The sequence below is a fragment of the Papilio xuthus genome, unplaced genomic scaffold, assembly GCF_000836235.2.
Source record: "Papilio xuthus unplaced genomic scaffold, Pxut_1.1 DF827756.1, whole genome shotgun sequence".
Classification (NCBI taxonomy): domain Eukaryota; kingdom Metazoa; phylum Arthropoda; class Insecta; order Lepidoptera; family Papilionidae; genus Papilio; species Papilio xuthus.
The window spans coordinates 2,146,994-2,161,096 of record NW_013530893.1 but is presented as its reverse complement, the minus strand read 5'-3'; the positions used below and the strand labels follow the sequence as shown (position 1 = coordinate 2,161,096).

The 14,103-nt window shown below is 33.0% G+C and overlaps 2 protein-coding genes and 1 non-coding gene across 5 annotated transcripts in view; 2 read left to right on the top strand and 1 right to left on the bottom strand.

Moving 5' to 3' along the window:
- The window catches only part of LOC106116346 (uncharacterized), a 203,353-nt gene that overhangs the window by 31,595 nt on the left and 157,655 nt on the right, over nucleotides 1–14,103 (bottom strand). The gene's annotated exons all lie outside the window — the stretch shown is intronic.
- Nucleotides 7,435–7,507, top strand: TRNAV-AAC (transfer RNA valine (anticodon AAC)). Its single transcript has one exon. It is a non-coding gene; the product is annotated as a tRNA-Val (tRNA).
- Eip93F (Ecdysone-induced protein 93F) overlaps nucleotides 9,060–14,103 on the top strand; it is a 152,099-nt gene continuing 147,055 nt past the window's right edge. The window contains exon 1 of the mRNA XM_013309823.1: nucleotides 9,060–10,041. The gene's annotated coding sequence lies outside the window, so the exon portion shown is untranslated. The remainder of the gene's footprint in view (nucleotides 10,042–14,103) is intronic.

Here is a 14,103-nt window from a genome sequence, read left to right as displayed (position 1 = left end):
AGCCTAGAGTTTCAATTTTGATACCAATCTTTTAAACCGAATGTTCACATTACTATTAGTTTTTTTTATAGGTTGACTGTAACTATTTTACTGTTGTATAATATTCTTTCCAACGAAATTAAAAAAAAAAACAAATTTCATTATTGTTTTATTTTATCAAGCAAACACAGTAATATTAAAAATAAATCACTTTCGTATGTAAATCAGGCTACTAAGGGTTAATCAATCTGGGACGGTATAAGTCTGGGAGTGCCTCGACCAAATAACTGCCACTCACATTCGTGCCATAAATCTCCTTTGTTAATCTCTTTTCAACGTGTTCAAACTATCTAAGCATGCCATCATTCGGAGTCACTTTTATCATACTTCTCAAAGATTCATTTCCTCTGCATTAATTATATCAAAAAGATGTACTAAAATAATACGAGCAGTGTAAAGGACACTTTATTTTAATGAAAACAGTTAACGTCGGCGACCTAAATATGGTTTGACCACAAAATGAACGACGTTTGTTGGAAATGTCGCACCGAATTCCCTACTATTTGTTATTGATAGAACCCCACGTGAGATCCTTTCGAGATACGATCGTTTTGCCTTTCATGTTTTGTTTATCGCACTTATAAAACAATTCAAATTTAAGAAAAAATTTATTAAAGTGTTTGTATGTTTGATATTAAATATTTTTTTGTTTTCTACTTAAATGAGAACTGAGTTAAATTCCGCTGTACTTCTAACCGGAATCCACACCTTTTAATTTTCTTTCACTATTTCCGTTGCATAAGTAATCATCACAATGTCAATTTGCCTTATAAATAGACTATAAGAAATCACTTATATATACTCTGATGCTAATACGGTAGTTGCAGTAAACGAGTTTCCTCATTCGTCATATTTAGTAACATTGAAATACAATTATGAAATTCGAGTTAGCAAATAGTAGGGGTTGTATTGATAAGTAGACGGCACTGACCTGCTCAATGACTGATGAAATGCGTCCTACGTCCGTTTATCGAAATAATATTAATTACGAACTCCAATTTAGCCCTAATTCTGCAAATTGATTGGCAGCCGCGGCCATACAGAACTGATAGGCAGGTTCATTGCCATTTGCACGATATGTATTGAACACCAATGTTGTACGTTATTGTATGTGTTATGCACAATTCAAGACCAGGCCATTTTAGTGTCCGTTTATTTTTCTTTATTATTACAACCTTCTTACTTCGACTTACTTATAATTTGACTTGTTTGTTTTACCAGTAACATTATTTATTTTTATTACAAATTTCCCTGCCATTTTCTTCAACACAGTTCATACAAACAATGTCTACCAACTCGACGATACGAGATTTCAAGAAAAACCTTTTTCGTCAGTTAGAACGATGTGATTTCAAACCATCAACAAATTAGGCTAAAAAATATAAACGGAAATCTTTTAAAAGAATTAACATCAATCGTATTTGTAAATTTATCTAAATTTCGCCAATCCTACACAAACACGTTTGACTACTATCGGTCAAATGCAGTAGATTTAACAGACTGCACGATAAAAAAATGGCTTATCTGTCGTGTAGTCTGTTTCCAATGTCGTAGGAGACACGCCACTTACCACTGACACAAATTTATTTGTATAGCAAAATCAGCATAACCTTGAATATGAACGATAATAATTTCAAATAAAGACGACTCTCATGAGTAATGGTACACTTTCATTATCGTTATATTTGGTGCGATGAAATCTAAACGAACCATCAAAGTCTCCAATTTTAAGCGTTCCTTAAATCATTTGATAAGAGCTGTCGATTTTGTCTGCGAGGAATTTAAAAAAAAAACTTAATGAGTAGCCTATATATTCTTCCAGACTATGTTCTACGTATATACCAAATTTAATAAAGATCCGTTGAGCCATTCCGGATATATCTTCTAACAAACATCCATTTAAACTTCCGCATCTATATAAGTAAGATTATTTCGCTTTGACACTTTTGACTATATTTGATGAATGATTTGTGGGTTGCTGTATTTTTTTCGTTGACTAACAAAAAGGTTACTTTTGAACATAACTAAACTACGACTATGTCTATGAATTTGAGACTTATACATTATCTGGAATATATTGTCAAATTAATAGACGAGAAAATGTAATAGAAACAAAATTGAAAGAGTGGAAATGGCCTTTGATATTTTACTCACCAAACGAAACTAAGTTAAAAAAATCTCTGAATTCTGATCAGTTATGACACTTCCCTGATAAAATCGTTTTGTTTATTCAATGTATCTTTAACTAAATGTTTTGTGAAGAATCGACTATAGACAATTGTTAGGTGTACCAACCTTCCTTGTAAATAAGGAAAAGGAAAGTATTGTAAACAATAGAGCACTCTATTAATTTCCTTGATATTATGTCGCTAAGATTTAATAAAGGTAAACAACTATTAATATAGTACATAAACAATTATTAAAATAACAGGAATATTGAATTATACAAACGTATATAACGTCTTTTTGCCGAAATTTATGATCAAAATGACTAAACTTGCGGTTTATATTTTTCATACTTCTGAGTATTGTTTTTGGGATTAAGGAAATATTTGCAATAACATTTGTAATTGTCTTGTGTAGGAAATATAAAATTTGGCATGTTAATTACAAAGATTTACTAATATCATGGGATATTAACCAAGCAGAATACGCGTAAGAGGTTTCAGATATATGTCACGCGTCATATAATCATCAGCTCACTGTCCCCACTGAGGAGCTCGATGCCCACCCTAAGTTAGGGGTGACAAGGCCATAGTCAACCACGCTGACCCAGTACAGGTTGGTTGACATCACACATATCATTAAATTTCTTCGCAGATATGTGCAGGTTGCATCACGATGTTTTCCTTCACCGTAAGAACGTCGAATAAATGTACATATGTAAATCGGAAATCGAAAAATGTATTGCTAGATGGCGGGATTCGAAACTAGGATCTGCAGATTGCAAGTCAAGTGCTTAACCTCTGAGCCTCTGATGCTTTTGTTTAAGCGAATGTTTACTTCCGCGGTTGACAAAAACGTAATGTATTTAACACATATGTAGGTTTCATGGGTTTGTATGGATCAAGTTAGTTTCCGACGGCATAGAGTCTAAACGACTAAACCGATTTTGACAATGTAGTAAGTGTTATAGGATTTACAGTCAATTGAGTTTATATAGTCAGGTACGGTAACTAAAAAAAAACATTTATGGTGTTTTATATCCAAATTGAACTAATTGTGAAGTTTATCATTTCTACGGACAATATTACGTTAGTTCTGATATTTCGTCTTTTGTTGTTTTTTATACCGAATTATGTACTTAAAAGTTTTGCAAAAAGCCCTTGGCAGTGAGCAGAACGGGCTTGTTCGTCACAATAAACCTTGAAGCAACTTCTTCCTTGTTTTCCGTTTCACATGACATGATAACACGCAAGCTGCCGAATTTGTGGTCAATCTGTAAGGCTTAGTCATCGTCAAATATTTTTTTTGTATTCAAACCACGATCCACTATTGTTTCTGTACTACAATGAGTTACATTTAAAGTAGGTTTCCACTGTTCAAACTCCATAAGAAAAGCGTAATATTTTCTCTATTTCTTTAACAGTGGAAACTCACCTTATGTAAATGAAGTCATCAATTTTACATAATTGTTATGGTCACTAACGGTTTAAGCACAAGTAGCGAACTGGAAGAGATTTCTACGACGTCCTCTCCTTTACCATGGCCTTAAGGGGGAGGGAAGATTACAGGATGAAATGAGTGTAATTGGCAAACCTGTGGCGTTGTTTTCTGGCCTTACCTGGGCAGTCGCCCAACTGCGCCCGACTCTAAAACCAGCCCTAACTGTGTTATAAGATACTAGCTGTCGCCCGCGACTCCGTTCGAGCGGCGTTAAATATAGATGTTGGCCGATTCTCAGACCTACTCAATATGCTCAGAAAATTTCATGAGAATCGGTCAAGTCGTTTCGGAGGAGTATGGGAACGAAAATTGTGACACGAGAATTTTATATGTAAGATGCTATTTAAAAGTCGTCGTTGTATGACCGAATCTGAACTAAATAATTAGCTATCAAATAACCAATTTTAAATAGACAATTAATTTTAAAAAAACCTTTTATCCACTTTTTAATTGTTTTTATTTACAGGAAGTTGTTGTTTTATGAAAGTTGCAACTGCAAGATTTCAGATCGACCTTGCCTTTAAAAATTAGTTCTTTTTTGTTTTTTTTTTTCAAAATTGCGTCAGACAACAAGAGTCAATATTCAAAATTGTACTGAAATTTAATATATTTTTTGACAATAATAATTTATAGACTGAGGAAATGAAAGTAATTAAGATACAGAACGGAAAAACATGACGCAAACTTAGACTACGATAATTCAGTAAGATCCTAACAGACTAGTCTGAAACTCTTCCAATATCTACCTAATAGCTCTGTTTACCCAACTTAATTGAATAATCGTTAAGATATATTTTTTGTCGTGTTGAACGTTGCAGTACGTGTAAACGTGACTACAAACATAACAATTGAAGGATCACCGTCCAATTACCGAGTGATCCCACTGTTGCCTAATTTCTTCAAAGCAATTTCGCTACTATTCTCATTTGCATAAAGCATATAATAGTATAAACTTGTGTTACACTAAGCCGCAGTAATAAATGTCGTTCTAGCAAATAATAATCACATTTAGCCCGAAATTCACCTGTGTCAACAAACTATTGTATAATGTTAGAGAGAGATGGTGATAGACGATAAGGTATGTGTGAGAGAGATAGCTGATCGTACCATGACCTCGGACAAGGCGTGCAGAATTTGCAGGTCAGTGACATGATAGCCGCGATAAGATACGAAATTCGGGTGAACAGCGAACATTATGTTTTGAATACAACCAGCGACATTATATGACTATAAACAATCATATCTTTTTTTTTTAAATAAAAGAACACACTGAATCCGTTGCAATACCACGTAAAGAAATAAAAACGTTTTTTTAATTGCCATTTAAGTAACAGTGTAAAAAGTTTACATCCTAAAAAGATAAGAATTTATACGTGTGATAGAACTATCAGACAGTCAGGCAGACAAACTGACAGCAACGTGTAGATAAAAACACGTTAAACGACAATAAATAAAAAAGGACATTTTAATACAACCTATTTCCCATTCTGTTTATTTCAAACAAAAGGTCATCTCAAAGATCATTTAAAATATCGAAAATTAAAAAAATATTATTTTAAAGAGAAACGCACGTCAAATATAATTAAAAAAAAAACATTTTACTGACATTAAAAGAATTAAAATATATGTAACATCATAATTAAATTAAAAATAATTATTAATAATAATTTGCTGCGCGTATTCAAAATAACAATAAAATGATTCAAGTAAAAGAACAAAAGCCTTATCATTAATCATTGATGTATCATTGGGTGGGTTACATCATCGAAATGTTGTCATTGCGAACTACCAAAAAAAAACATCCAACATACTCCATGATATCCCTGACCCCACTTGTGTAAGCACACCAGATATTTTCACCCCCATATCGATCTATCAATCGTATTTACACAAACTACCAATTTTCTAATAAAAAAAACTCATTAAACTTAAATGTCCATTGGTTTCTGAAACCAAAATCTCAGTATAAAACTTCATCACTCTCATTATATTTGATAAAACAGAAATAACATTATATTTTATACAGGTATTTTGGTCTCGGAAACCAACGATAAATGCTTATTTATCACTTACCTCGGAAGAAGTTGTTTGCTTTAAAACATGATGGTAGCGAAGTAACATCAACACATTTCAACGTATATCCGTATCGTACTAAAACTCGTAAACTGTCTCCTCTATTGGTACAATTTAAGACGCATAATACACAATTTTCTTAACTTAACCCAAACAAAATACGTGATATAGATTTGGTAATCTTAATCTATTTGAAGTAACACTCTCTTAAAACGATAGACAACGCAAACCACCCAAAAAAGTTACACAAAATCTAAATTAAAAACTTGTCAATATATGTCGGTAGTTAAAGAACGCACCAGTATAAAGACAAGTGGCATACGAACGTGACATTTTATACTTTTAACTTTTTAAATGCAAACTTAAATAATACTATGAGTTTTATGTTTTGGAGCCAATTAAAATAGAATATATAAAACCTATTCTTTTCGTTTCTATTAGTTAGGCAATATTTACCAATTTACTCAGAAACATTCTGGCTATGACTAAATGTACGAGTATGTAACAGAGAATGCAAGGACTTTTGTCGTATAACCTGTAATTTTACGACAAAAATTCTTGTCCGTTCAAAAAAAGCAAGCAAAAGAAAAATTCGAAGACTATTGATGTGCTGCAAAAAGTAAAACGAAACGTTTTTTTTTTGTTCATTAAAGATTTTTTAAAAAGAAATCATTTAATTTCACCTATGATATTAAAATTCAATGTTAAAATCGAAAACATTGCCCTCAGTTACTGTGCCAACAAGATAACCGAATTCCGCTTCCTGGCCGTTGAAACAAAGAGTTGAAAAAAAGAACAGGATTTTCGAAATTGAAACGAAACGCGTCGAAAGTAAAAGCGCGCACACACATGCAAACTGCACAAACACAAACCTGACCTTACCCAACTTAATGCATCGCCCAATACGTCGGGTCGTTGACACGGCCGGCGCCGAGGCCGCGGTGCATTTGGCAGGGCTCCGGGCCTTTAAAAAAAAAACATTACTTTCGCTGAATGCGAATCAGCTCTCGTTGAAGCATTTTAAAAATCGAACGCATCGCATGTTCGAAATTTTAATTTTTGGAATGCATTGTATGCGACGTCGAGAGATGCTTCCTTTGACGTTTATGACTTTTGTTTTTTTTTGTAAAAGGCTTGTAATCACATTCCGTTTTGTTAGTAAATCTTTTGTATATAAAATATTAAATAAAAACAAAATCATAATTGTAGACAACTATTGTTTATTTATATTATTTTCTATGCTTTTTTTATGAAAGCAGGAATCAAAACTATTGTTATATTGATTATGTTTTCTTTCTATTTATTGGATAAACGCTTTATTAAACTGTGGGTGAGGTCACGTTAATCTAATAACATCTCAACGGGATATTTCATTTACAGACATCTAAATTAACACAAACAGAATCAGTGTTTGTATTCATATGAATTAATGTAAATAGTCTTAACTAGCTGGTTAGTCGCTTCCACTACGATTACATGAAATGTCTATATTTTATCAAGGTCTATCTTCAAGTGTTTTTAAGACAATTAAAATACTTTTCTGTTGTTCATTCCTAAAAAATATATGGCCATTTTTACTGATATAAAAACTCTTTTCTTCCTATTTATGATGTAAGGGTAATTTACATATTTGTTTTTTGTTGACACAGCATCAACGTTTCCGTGGTGTAGCGGTTATCACATCTGCCTAACACGCAGAAGGCCCCCGGTTCGATCCCGGGCGGAAACATTCGTTTTTTTTAAAGAAAATAATTTTACATACATATTAACTTGAATATTTTTTTTATTAAGGAAATGTGACATAACAAAAAGGAAAGCGACTGAATTATAGAATATTTTACAAGACGAAATTCTGTTTAGTCGATCTATCGTTATCTAGTCGAATTAATATTATTTGGGTGAATACAAATATTGATGAAAATATTCATTCTATAGCTTAGCTTAGGTTACATAAACTAAAGTAACTGACTCCTTAACTATTCCGATGAGATAATGTAAAATCTGTTTAGTAGTTTTTGAGTTTAAAAAGGTACGCTCGCTTCTCGAACCCAAAGTTTTACCAACTTACATGTGAAAATAATTATTTATGATTATGTTATTATTTATCTGTATGACTTAATCTAGTATTATGTAATTGTAATGAGAGTGCTGAGTCATTTCTCTGTCCTATGGCCATTATTAAAGCAATCATTTTCTTTGGCCACTATTGTATTTAATAACGATCGGTCAATACTCTACCGTTTCTTAAAGTACGATATAATAATCAAAAACCTACTTTCTTTTTATTCAATTAATATAAGTTAAAATATAAATTAATTCTGTTTAACTTATACCGTCTTAACTGTAAAATATTACTACAGGAAACTCTTGTGTTCGATCTAAAAACACCAACTTAACACCAAGTACAAATTACTAACTTTAATATTTATCTATTATACTAACATATTTTTTCACAATTATAAGAAAATTAACATAATAATCACATCGATAAGTACTCAAGTCATAAGACTTTGTCAATTTTTAAACTGTCGAAAATGTCAGCCATTACTTGCAATATCTAGTTCATTTCCAAAATTACGAAATTCGAAATCGTTCGGTGACATATCAAATATCTGTGTTTGGCAGTTTGTTCTCAGACCATTGTGGCAGTATGGCTGGCTGTATTGTCGAAAAAGGAAGCAGCTGTTATATTTATTAGCTATCTAGACTATTGGTCCTGTAAACCCAACCTTGAAAGACAAAATCCAAATACTGGCAGCAAAAAACAAAACATACTTCGAAATTTACATTTAAAATTAGTATTCAAAAATTACTTTTAACACCGACTTGACAAAGTTTTACTGCATACTATATTTAAAAAAACAACTGAAGCTTAAAAGTTTGACATTTTGCGATAATAAGTTTTATAACAATAAAAAAAAGAAACAAAGTAAAACGAACTAGCTACATGCAGCAAGCACGTTTAAGACAAAGGGGCTTAAAACTTTAAAAGGTGATTGATATTTGAACGTATTGTGTCATAATAAAATGACATAATGCCAGTGTTTAGTGACAATGTGAACTGCGTTGATAGAACACGTGTATCAAAGCATGTCTGTAGGTGTTAAAAGTTTAATAGGTGAATATAAATGTATTGACTTCCTCCAACGTAACATGTAAGCGAAACAAAATGACATCGGTCGCATTACGAGCATAGCACCGGCCAGTTTATTGACGCCGCATCCGTATGAACTTGAGTTTAAGCCTGTGCGAATGTCATCTAGGCTCAGTGCAACTGCAGTTCTGCGGACGTGTGTACACGATCTATGCGACGCGCGCCCACGCCTCTACAGTTATCGGCGGCCGACGAACGATACGTGAAAAGAAAAAAAAATAATATTTTTTTTAAGAAAACAAAAACAAGCCCTCGAATGCATACGTTTCTATGTGCAATTCCCGCTAAAACGAAACGTAGTGCGCGAGAAAGAGACGGACGTAACTCCCCGCGTCTGCTATTTCGGTGACGTCGTCCGGTGCATAGCGAAATAAAATAATGAAAAGTGGCATTCAGTAATTTCGTTGTGTTTACGCGCGTTGCTAGTTTGTTTGGTTGGTGGCTATTGGATTGTTTTTTTTTTATAATATTTTATTCCCGTATCTCTTCGCGTCGGTAGCGCCATCTACACTTGTCCTATATCGGCGCATAGTACACATGTTTCCAAGTCACGGATCTGTCAAAACAATAACCTCGCTATCGGTAACGATGTGCGAGGAGGCGATGTGTTTTTGGCGCGGTGAAACTGTGGCGGGATCGTGAGCCGGAAAATTGAACTAGCGGTGTATGTGTGTGGCTGTGTTTTTTTTTTCGAAACTTAACCTACGACAATCTTCAGTTGCGCGCGAGCCGCCCCGCACGCGCTTTGCGCCGCATCCGCAACGAAAAGCCGAAAAACCGACGAATGGACACCGATGCGCCGCCGATTCCCGCCGAATTTAATCTACGGACTATCCGTGAATGTGTACCGAACGTTGGTTATTCAAAAGCGGTGAAATAGACGCTTGCCTTAGACCTCATCGGGTGAAACAACTGTTCATTCGCTTTGCTCAATTTTGTGATTATAGACGTATAAAGTGCCTTCTACGTACAAAGTAAATGAATTTTTGTGATGACATAGTGCAAAGATAGACTTAGTTTTTCATAGTTTAAGTGTATAAGAGACTTGTGGGACCAAAAAGTACTTTTCTATTGTTTCTTATGGACAAATACTGGTCGTGTTTAACAAGGTGAGTAAAGAATACAGTACAGAAACGTAGCTACCGTTGGTTGTACTGATTACAGTTATAAGTTAATTCATTCCAATGGAACGCCAATCTTAATCTATGAACTTGATTGCAATGGAGTGAAGCTAGCTGCGAGCTCTCCATTCGTAGTCGGTGCAACATCACTCGTGTGCACCGCCAAGCGATTCTAGTCTTTATCAACGTGTTGTTTCACAAGTTTTTAATAGGAAACTCGTATGAGGTCGCAACTTTTGGGTTGACGAACTTCTTAAAGAGATATTTTTGTATTTCAAGACGTAGTTTCTGCTTTTATACGATAGTCATTTAATTCATTACCATTACGATCTAAAAAGCTATGTCTAGGTTAACCACTATATACAATGAATCTAGATCAAATATAACAAGATGTCAGTAACAAATCGAACTATGATATTTATTAATTAAATTATATGTTTAAAGTCAAACAAAACTGGTTTGATACACGTTATATAACAAAGCATAGGTTTATGTCTAGCATCAGGTTATAATGTTTGGAATGTGCAGGTGGCAATAAAATACATGTAGCGAAGTTAGATAGATAACACTACGTACGTATAGTTACATTGAATGTTTAATTTAAGGTTATAGTCAATCTAAAAATTAAGTCTATTAGTGAACTGTCTGAAATAAAGTGAATACAAAACGTACTTTTTAGAACACAACCACGTACGTGAAATGAAATAGACAATTGAGATGTCGCTCTTATTGGAAAAAAACAAATGAAACCCTTTATGTTTATTCTAGCTTTTGCCCGCGACTTCGTCCGCAAGGAATTAAATAAAGTTATGATCCTTTGCGCTACTCCAGACAGTAATTTTGTTGTGTCAAATTTCATCCAGTTCTGTTAAGCGAATTCGAAGTTACCAGCTAACAAATATCCATTTAAAGTTAGGCATTTATGAAGTAATATCATAAATGCGTAACTTTAGATGGATGTTAACTTAATTAGTAGTCTATGTGTTCTCCCAGGCAATCTTCTACATCCTTGCCAAATTTCAACGAGATCCATGGATCCATTCGGGAGATACCTTCTAACAAACATCCAACCATCCATCCAAACATAAAGAATTAAGATTTCAAGATAATAATATTTAAGTTGAATCTATATTCTCATTGGCTGTAATCAAAACTTGCTTTAGGCATACTTTTGTTTCTAACACATTTCCCTGTTTAGATTACTGTGAGAATTTTAGTACTAATACATTTTATTGTTCTATAATTTTTTTCCCATCAACGCTGATGCTTAGAATTAGGAAATATAAGTTCTCATGTACGATTAATTATTTAAACCGGGAAATTTATGTAAATATCTCTTATTAGGTTAACCGACTGCGAAAAGTTTCAAACTTTATATAACACTAGCTATCGTCCGCGCTTCCGTCTGCGTGGAATTATAAAAAAACTTAATAAGTAGCCTCTACATGTTCTTCCAGACTATGTTCTACATCTATGCCAGATTTCAACGAGAACACAGCCTATTCTAGAGATACTTCCAAACAAACATCCATCAATCCATCTAAACTTACGCATTTATAATATCAGTAAGACTAGCTTTTGCCTACGACTACATTTGCCTGGAATTATAATAAAACCTATAGTAATAAATATAACCTACATTACTCTTAGAGAAGAGTGATTTTTATACGAATTTCTGAGATTTGCCTTTAACTTTAGTTTAAGTAGTTTCCCCAAATTATTACTTCTCATACACCATGACTATATTATTGTTTTTAATAGTAAAGTCATAATGACGCGTGAAATCTGTTTTAGGGAAAAAACAGTCCGTGACTCATATTCCAATTTACTGAGACCAATAAAATCCCTACGACGCACTTTGAGAATGTAATCTCGTAATACTGTTTATTTGGTAATCCTACTAATATTATAAATGCGAATGTTAAGACGAACGGATGAATGTTTGTTAGAAGGTAACTCCAGAATTTTAAATAACACAATAAGAACAGAATTTACTATGGCCTAATCACTCTTAACTTAGGGTAGGCTCCGAGTCCCTCGTTGGGGACGTATAGTGAGCTGATGATGATGATGATTTCCAGAATGACTCAACGGATCTCGATAAAATTGGGTATACATATAAAGCATAGTCTGAAAGAACACTGGTTAAATAATACGGCATAAGCAAATTGAAGTTTTTTAATTTCGCGTGAACGCAGTCGCGGGCCACAGCTAGTTTTTAATAAATTTTCCTTTATATTAAACAAACATCTTGTAAGTGTTCGTGGTTCAAACTTGCATACTTTAAAGTCTAACTGTGAATTTCTTTTGCCGAAACATTTGCACAAAAACATATTTCCATTACTCTCATTCTCTTCAAAAAGATAGAGACAACAATATGATTTTATATTTCACTAGCAGTTTCCCGCGACTTCGTCCAAAGGAATTAAAAAATGTAGTAAATATAAGCTGTCACTTGGGAATAGTGTAGCTTCCCAACAATGAGAGTATTTTTCAAACCAATTCATTAGTTTTGAAGCTTATTCAATGCAAACAAACAAACAATAAAATCTTTCCTCGTTATTATAATAGTACAGACAATGTTGTTTACACTGATTTGTGATTAATTTCTGTATTGCTTGGGCGGTCAATAACTTACTAAGATAATAAAAATTAGTGAAAATTATAAAAATATCTATAAGTAGACCTTATCATGTTTAGACAGGCGAGAAATATTATTACCTTTATCTATATAGATTTACTATGTATTTACTTACATATGTATCATTAATAAAAGACACAAAAATAGTATTTACTTGCAAAAGATAAGAGACGATAAGACTTTAAGACAATGAACTTATTTGCTATTGACCTGTCTATTATATTTTATGTGTCATCATGATAAACTTGTAAAGGACACCGACTTATTCTCTACTAGCTGTCGCCCGCGAATCTGTCCACTCTTAATTAAAAAAAAACTTAATTAGTAGCCTATGTAATCAGACTACGTTCTACATTTATGCCAAATTTTATTAAAATCCGTTCAGTCGTTCTTGATATACCTTCTAAAAACCATCCATCTAAACATTCACATTTATATTAGTAAGATTTGTTAGTACAGTCTAACAAAGTTATCTGACCCGTTGGACATAAGTAACACTATGTAGTCACAAGATCTTTGTCGTTTAGCTATGCTGACATATTTTATCTATTATGTCAAGAAAGTGACGTGAAGGTGGAAGGTGGATTTGGCAGAATACGCATAGGAAGAAAGAATGGTTTGCTACATTTTATTACAAAAAATAAAAACAAAGTAGTCAACATATATTGAAGTAAATACGCGAAAAGCACGTGGCATATCAAAAGTTATAGTCAGTTCCATACAATTTTGTTTTTTTTTCTTTATAAATATTGCATTGTTTGGGAGGCCTGATATCTGGTCACGCAAGGAAGCATATTATTTTGATGAGAATCTAAAGATATGTGGGTATATATTTATTTTAAAATTTAAAGTACACTAACTTTGTTTCGAAGGCAAACATGTCAATAAACTGACCAAGTGACCACGAATACTGTGGGAACTTTATTTTGAACAATAATCCGTTTTTTTTTTTTAATGTATACAAATAAATAAAATGTGTATGTTTAAAGTTAATATACAATTTTCATATTAAATGCACACATTTTTACGTTATTTATAACAAAAAACTAAGTATAAAAATTTTTGTCAATCTATGTTCAGCCCGCGTTTGTTCCGGGAAATTTCCGAAATTGGTCGACTTATTTTGACGGAACTTTTAATCAAAAGTAACTTATACATAAAAGAGTAACATAGGTTTACTTAAGTTCAGTAATCTATTCATGATATCGCAAAATATTTCTATAGATTTGTCAAACTGAAAAAAAAAATTCCACGCGGAAAAAGTCGCGGGCAACAGTTAGTACTTTGGTGAATTTCGATTCCGTAAATATATGGAAAGGTCACAATGTCAATATACGAAATACAGGATATTATTAAAAATTTTGTAACCTTCAACAGTTTACAATTTTTTAACTTGAAAAATGTTCAAT